This window comes from Nicotiana tabacum, chromosome 9 (assembly GCF_000715075.1).
Source record: "Nicotiana tabacum cultivar K326 chromosome 9, ASM71507v2, whole genome shotgun sequence".
NCBI lineage: Eukaryota > Viridiplantae > Streptophyta > Magnoliopsida > Solanales > Solanaceae > Nicotiana > Nicotiana tabacum.
Window position 1 is genome coordinate 101,196,870 of NC_134088.1, and position 6,000 is coordinate 101,202,869.

Here is a 6,000-nt window from a genome sequence, read left to right on the forward strand (position 1 = left end):
CAGTCCGCACTTCTTCAAGGACCCAAAACACCATCTCTCTGAACCTCTTCTTCTGCGGCCGCACAATAATTGTGCGGTCCGCACTTTGCGAAGGGAATTTGTCAGTGGTTCTTCATAGTCTGCGGCCGCACACAGTATTGTGCGGTCCGCACTTTGCTCTTTTCTGCTTTGTTTTGGTCCTTGTCCAATTTTACTCTTTTTTTGAGTTGATTTTTATCTCTTTGGCTCCTTTCCTAATATTCCTGCAAGAAAGAACATTTATTAGTTCTTGGGAATACCTTTAAGCATTTTTGAGCTAAAACGAAAGTAAAAGAGTGCAAATAAGTGGTCAAAATCCCTACTTATTAGTTAGGTGCCATCACGACTAGGGAGTTTGGGTCGTGACAAGTTGGTATCGGAGTATTACATAGTAGAGTCTTGCAGATCGGTACAGAGATGTTTGTACTTATTTTTGAGAGGCTATCAACTATTTTCGAGAGGCTATCGACTATTATCGTGCGAATTTGTTATTTCCAAAGTTTGAACATTGACTCTTCTATTCTCTCACAAATGGTGAGGACACATGCAACTGGATTAGACGGACATCCACCAGTACCACCAATTAGGGTCGTAGTAGAGGCCGAGGAGTGGCTCGTACTATAGCCATAGAAACACTAGTGGAGTCATCAGTTTCTCTAGCTGAGGAGCAGGTACCAGATGTTGTTGAGACGGTGAGACCATCTTAGGCACCAGTAGTGCCTATCGTTATTCTTGGACTTCAAAAATCCTTAGCCCAGATTTTGACTATGTGCACGAACCTAACTCAGGTGGTTTCGATTCCAGTTGCACCAGCCACTTCACAGGTCGGGGGAGGCGCCCACACTCCCGCTGCCCGTACTCTAGAGCAGCTAGTCCAAGGACTCCAGACACCGAAGGTAGTACTAGCCTAGCCGATTGCTGATGCTCGGGCCGAGATTAGCCCACCTATGAGATGAGGAGCAGAAGAGATTGGAGTAGTTTGGGAGGCTTAAGCCTCAAAGTTCAGCGGAGAGGAGTCGGAGGATGCTCAGAATTTTCTTGACTGATAGTTGATTCTTCACACAACGGGTATTTTGGAGACTAATGGAGTTGCATTTACCACTTTTCAACTTACAGCGGAAGCCTACCGATGATAGAAGGCCTATGAGTTTAGCAGGCCAGTTGGCGCAGTGCCACTTACATGGCATGAGTTCTCCATTCTCTTTTTAGAGAAGTTTTTCCCATAGACTCGCTGATAGGAGTTGCAAAGAGATTTTGAGCAGCTACGCCAGGGGGATATGACTATGACTTAGTATGAGATGAGATTCACTGATTTGGCCTATCATGCTATATAGTTGGTTCCCACTGAGAAGGAGAGGATCATGAGGTTCATTGATGGCCTCAACTATGGTTTACGTTACAGTCTGGCTCGAGAGGCTAAGACGGATGCTAAGTTTGACCAGGTAGTCGAGATTGCCAAGTGCTTGGAGTCGGTTCGCAGGCTTGAGCACGAGGAGCAGGAGGGCAGGAGTCCTAGTGGTTTAGGTGGTTTTACTAGTACCTCATCTAGAGGTCAGTCATATCACATCAGAGGTCATCCTTATAGGCCTACTAATAGGGCTCGTTCAGTTCATCATGGTGCATCGGTTAGACATGGTTCATACAGTACTCGTCCGAGTCAGTCATCTTTTAGTGCTCTGCCAGCTTAGAGCTCATATCGTGCTCCATCAGTCCAAGGTTCATCGGTACCGATTTTTTCTAGGGGCTATTCTAGTTCTCGGGGTCCGATTCAGGCCCCACCATCATTTCCAGCTTGAGATTGTTATGACTGTAAAGAGTTGGGGCATGTGAGGAAGTATTGTCCCCGTTACTACAAAGGTCCAGGTGGTGTTCAGGCTCAATGCTATGCTTTTCCCGCTAGGCTAAAGGCAGTTGCACTGACTTTGTGATCACATGTATTGTTTCAGTATGCCACAGGGATGCTTCAATATTATTTGATCCTGGTTCCATTTATTCGTATGTTTCATCATACTTTGCTCGTTATTTGGATATGCCACATGATACTTTAGTTACGTCTGTTCATGTATCTACGTCGGTGGGTGATTCTATTATTGTGGACCATATATATAGGTCGTGTGTGGTGGCTATTAGGAGATTAGAGATGAAAGTTGATCTTTTAGTGCTTAATAGGGTTGATTTTGATGTGATTTTAGGCATGGATTGGTTATCACCATGTCACGCTATTCTGGATTATCACACCAAGGCCATGACCTTGCGATGCTGGGGTTGCGTAGGGCTTAGTGGAATTGATCCCTGTATTATGTTCCCTATAGAGTTATTTCATATTTGAAGGCTTAATGGATGATTGAGAAGGGATGTCTGGCATATTTGGCCTTTGTGAGGGATGTTGGTGCTGATACTCCCACCATAGAGTCCGTTCCGGTAGTGAGAGACTTTCCAGATGTGTTTCTTGTAGACTTTCCAGGCATGCCACCCGATAGAGATATTGATTTTGGTATTGACTTGGTGCCGGACACTCAGCCTATCTCTATTCCACTGTATCTCATGACACCAGTGGAGTTGAAAGAGTTAAAGAAAGAATTTCTCGTCCATTGCTGCACCATTGACTAGATTGACCCAGAAGGGTGTCCCATTCAGGTGGTCTGACGAGTGTGAGGAGAGCTTTCAAAAGCTCAAGTCTGCCTTGACCACAGCTCCAGTTCTAGTTTTTCCATCAGCATTGGGTTCATATTCGGTTTATTGTGATGCTTCACGGATTGGCATCGGGTGTGTCTTGATGCGTGAGGGCAGGTTGATTGCTTATGCTTCGCGCCAACTGAAGCCCCATGAGAAGAACTACCCCGTTCATGATTTAGAGTTAGAAACCATTGTTCATGCATCGAAGATTTGGAGGCACTATCTCTACGGTGTGTCGTGTGAGATATTCACCGATCATCGGAGTCTACACCACTTGTTCAAGGAAAAGGATCTAAACTTGAGGCAACGAAGGTGGTTGGAGCTTTAAAAATACTATGATATCATAATTTTATACCATCCCGGGAAGGCCAATGTGGTGGACGATGCCTTGAGTAGAAAGGCTGTGAGTATGGGTAGCCTTGATTCAAGTTGGTGAGAGACCGCTAGCATTGGATGTTTAGGCTTTGGCCAATCAGTTCGTGAGATTAGATGTTTAAGAGCCTAGAAGGGTTCTTGCTTGCGTGGTTTCTCGACCTTCTTTTTACGAGTGCATCAGAGCACGTTAGTATGATGACCCGTATTTTCTTGTCCTTAAGGACACGGTGATACCAAAGAGGTTTCTTTTTGTGTGCACAATGTGGAAGGGTTGTGTGAGTAGATTCTTGAGGAGGCCCACAGTTCGCGTTACTCAATTCATCTGAGTGCTGCCAAGATGTATGAGGATTTGAGGCAACACTATTGGTAGAGTAGAATAAAGAAAGATATAGTAGAGTTTGTGTCTTGGTGTTTGAACTGCCAGCAGGTGAAGTACGAGCATCAGAGGCCGGGCGGTATGTTTTAGAGACTTGAGATTCCCGAGTGCAAGTGGGAGCGTATTACCATGGATTTCGTTGTTGGGCTCCCACAGACTTTGAAAATATTCGATGTAGTGTGGGTTATTGTGGATAGACTGATCAAGTCTGCGCATTTTATTCCGGTTGTGACTACCTATTCTTCAGAGCAATTGGCTTAGATCATATCTGTGATATTGTTTGTCTTCACGGTATGCCGATGTCTATTATTTCTGATCGAGGTATGTAGTTTTGGAGAGTAGTGCAACGAGAGTTTGGTATTCGGGTTGAGTTGGGTACAATATTTTATCCCAAGATGGACCGGAAATCCGAGTGCACCATTCAGATATTGGAGGATATGCTACGCGCCTGTGTTATGGATTTAGAGGGTTCATGAGATCAATTCTTACCGCTTGCAGAGTTTGCCTACAACAACAACTACCAATGAAGTATTCATATGGCTCCTTATGAGGCCTTATATGGGAGGCGGTGTCATTCTCTAGTTGGTTGGTTTGAGCCGGTAAAGGCTAGGTTGTTGGGCACTGATTTGGTTCGTGATGCCTTTGAGAAAGTTAAGTTGATTCAGGACAAGTTTCGTACAGCTCAGTTTAGGCAGAAGAGTTATGTTGATCGGAAGGTTTGTGATATTGCATATATAGTGGGTGAAATGGTTTCCGCTCAAAGTTTCACCCATGAAGGGTGTGATGAGATTCAGGAAGAAGGACAAGTTAATCCCTCGGTATATTGGTCCCTTTGAGGTGCTTGAGAGAGTTAGAGAGGTGTCCTACAAGCTTGCATTGCCACCTAGTCTATCGAGTGTTCACTCAGTGTTTCGTGTTTCTATGCTCCAGAAGCATTATGGGGATCCGTCACACGTTTTGCACTTCAGCACGGTTCAGTTAGATGGGGATTTGACTTATAATGTAGAGCCGTTGGCTATTTGGATCGGCATGTTTGGAAGCTGAGGTCAAAGAATATAGTATCATTGAAGGTCCAATGGAGAGGTGAGCCAATCGAGGAGGCTACTTGGGAGACCGAGCAGGAGATGCAGAGCAACTATCCTCAAGGTTGCAAATGTGAACTGTGCCCCAGCTTTATTTAGTCGCAATTGCAGCAAACCCATAAAATATATGATGTCCCATCCAAACACAAATGAGATCAAAGGTTCGCATTTGCAAACCTTCCTAAGCCTAGTACTCAGTCGCAAATGCGACCAAGCCATCGCAAAAGCGAAGTCTGGATTGTCCGCGATTGCGAACATTTTTTTCGCAAATGCGAAGATTACTTTTCCTAGTCCCCCATCACAATTGGAAGCTCAACTTCGCAAAAGCAGAGTTCGCATCTGCGAACAAGTCAGTGCAATTGCGAGACCTGCAGCCTAGCACTAGAACTAAAGCACACCAGCACTCCCCACACTATCCAAACTCATCTGATACGCATTTGAAACTCACCAGAGCCGCTCGGACTCCAAATCAAACATGCACACAAGTGTAACAACATCATATAAACTCGCTCGTATGATCAAAATACCAAAATAACATCTGAAACCACGAATCGGACATGAAAATGCATGAAATTCAAAGTGAAACTCAAGAACCTCTAGAATTACAGCTAAGCATCTGAATCCTATCAAACCAACTCCGAATTGCACCAAATTTTGAAGACAAGTTTCAAATAGCAAAACGGACCTATTCCAACTCCCAACAACAAAATTCAAACCCAATAACTATAAAGTCAACCTACGGTCAAACCTAGGAAATTTTCAAATTGCAAGCTTTCGACAAAACAAGTCAATTCAACCTGGGGACCTCCGATTATAATTTCGGGCATACGCCCAAGTCCAAATTCACAATACGAACATATCAAAATCATTAAAATACCGATCCGCGATCATTAACCCAAAATGTCGACCGTGGTCAACTCTACCCTCATTTTTAGTCAAAATTTCCATTTTTATTAAAATTTTATGTAAAAGATTTTCAAAAAGCGACACGGACCACGCACACAAATCAAGAAATATCAAATGAAGCAATGGAAGGTATCGGATCATGAAAATAAAGGCTAGTGATCTAAACGACCTATCTCTAAAAGTTGAGACAAGTTTTTCTTGAAAAACATGTACTTGAATCTAAGATCGACAAGAGGGGGTTGTTTAGATGGTCAGTACCCTCCACCTACAGCCCCAGGGTCGTGCGTTCTAGTCAGTAAAGGAGCAATAGCCCCAACAAAGGGGGATCAAAAGGGGAATCAAATGGGAGGAAAATAAAAGAAAATCTAGCTCAAACATTTAAGATACTTATACAATTCATAATGCAACATAGGTTCCCAAAACCATTAACATGTAGTTGTGATGTGAAAATGAGTTAGTTTAAAAAGACAACTTGTGACATTAGGCCTTTAACATAATCATATATAGTTCACGAGAGCCACAAATAATTATCATAACATAACATTCTTTATACATATGAAGATTCCT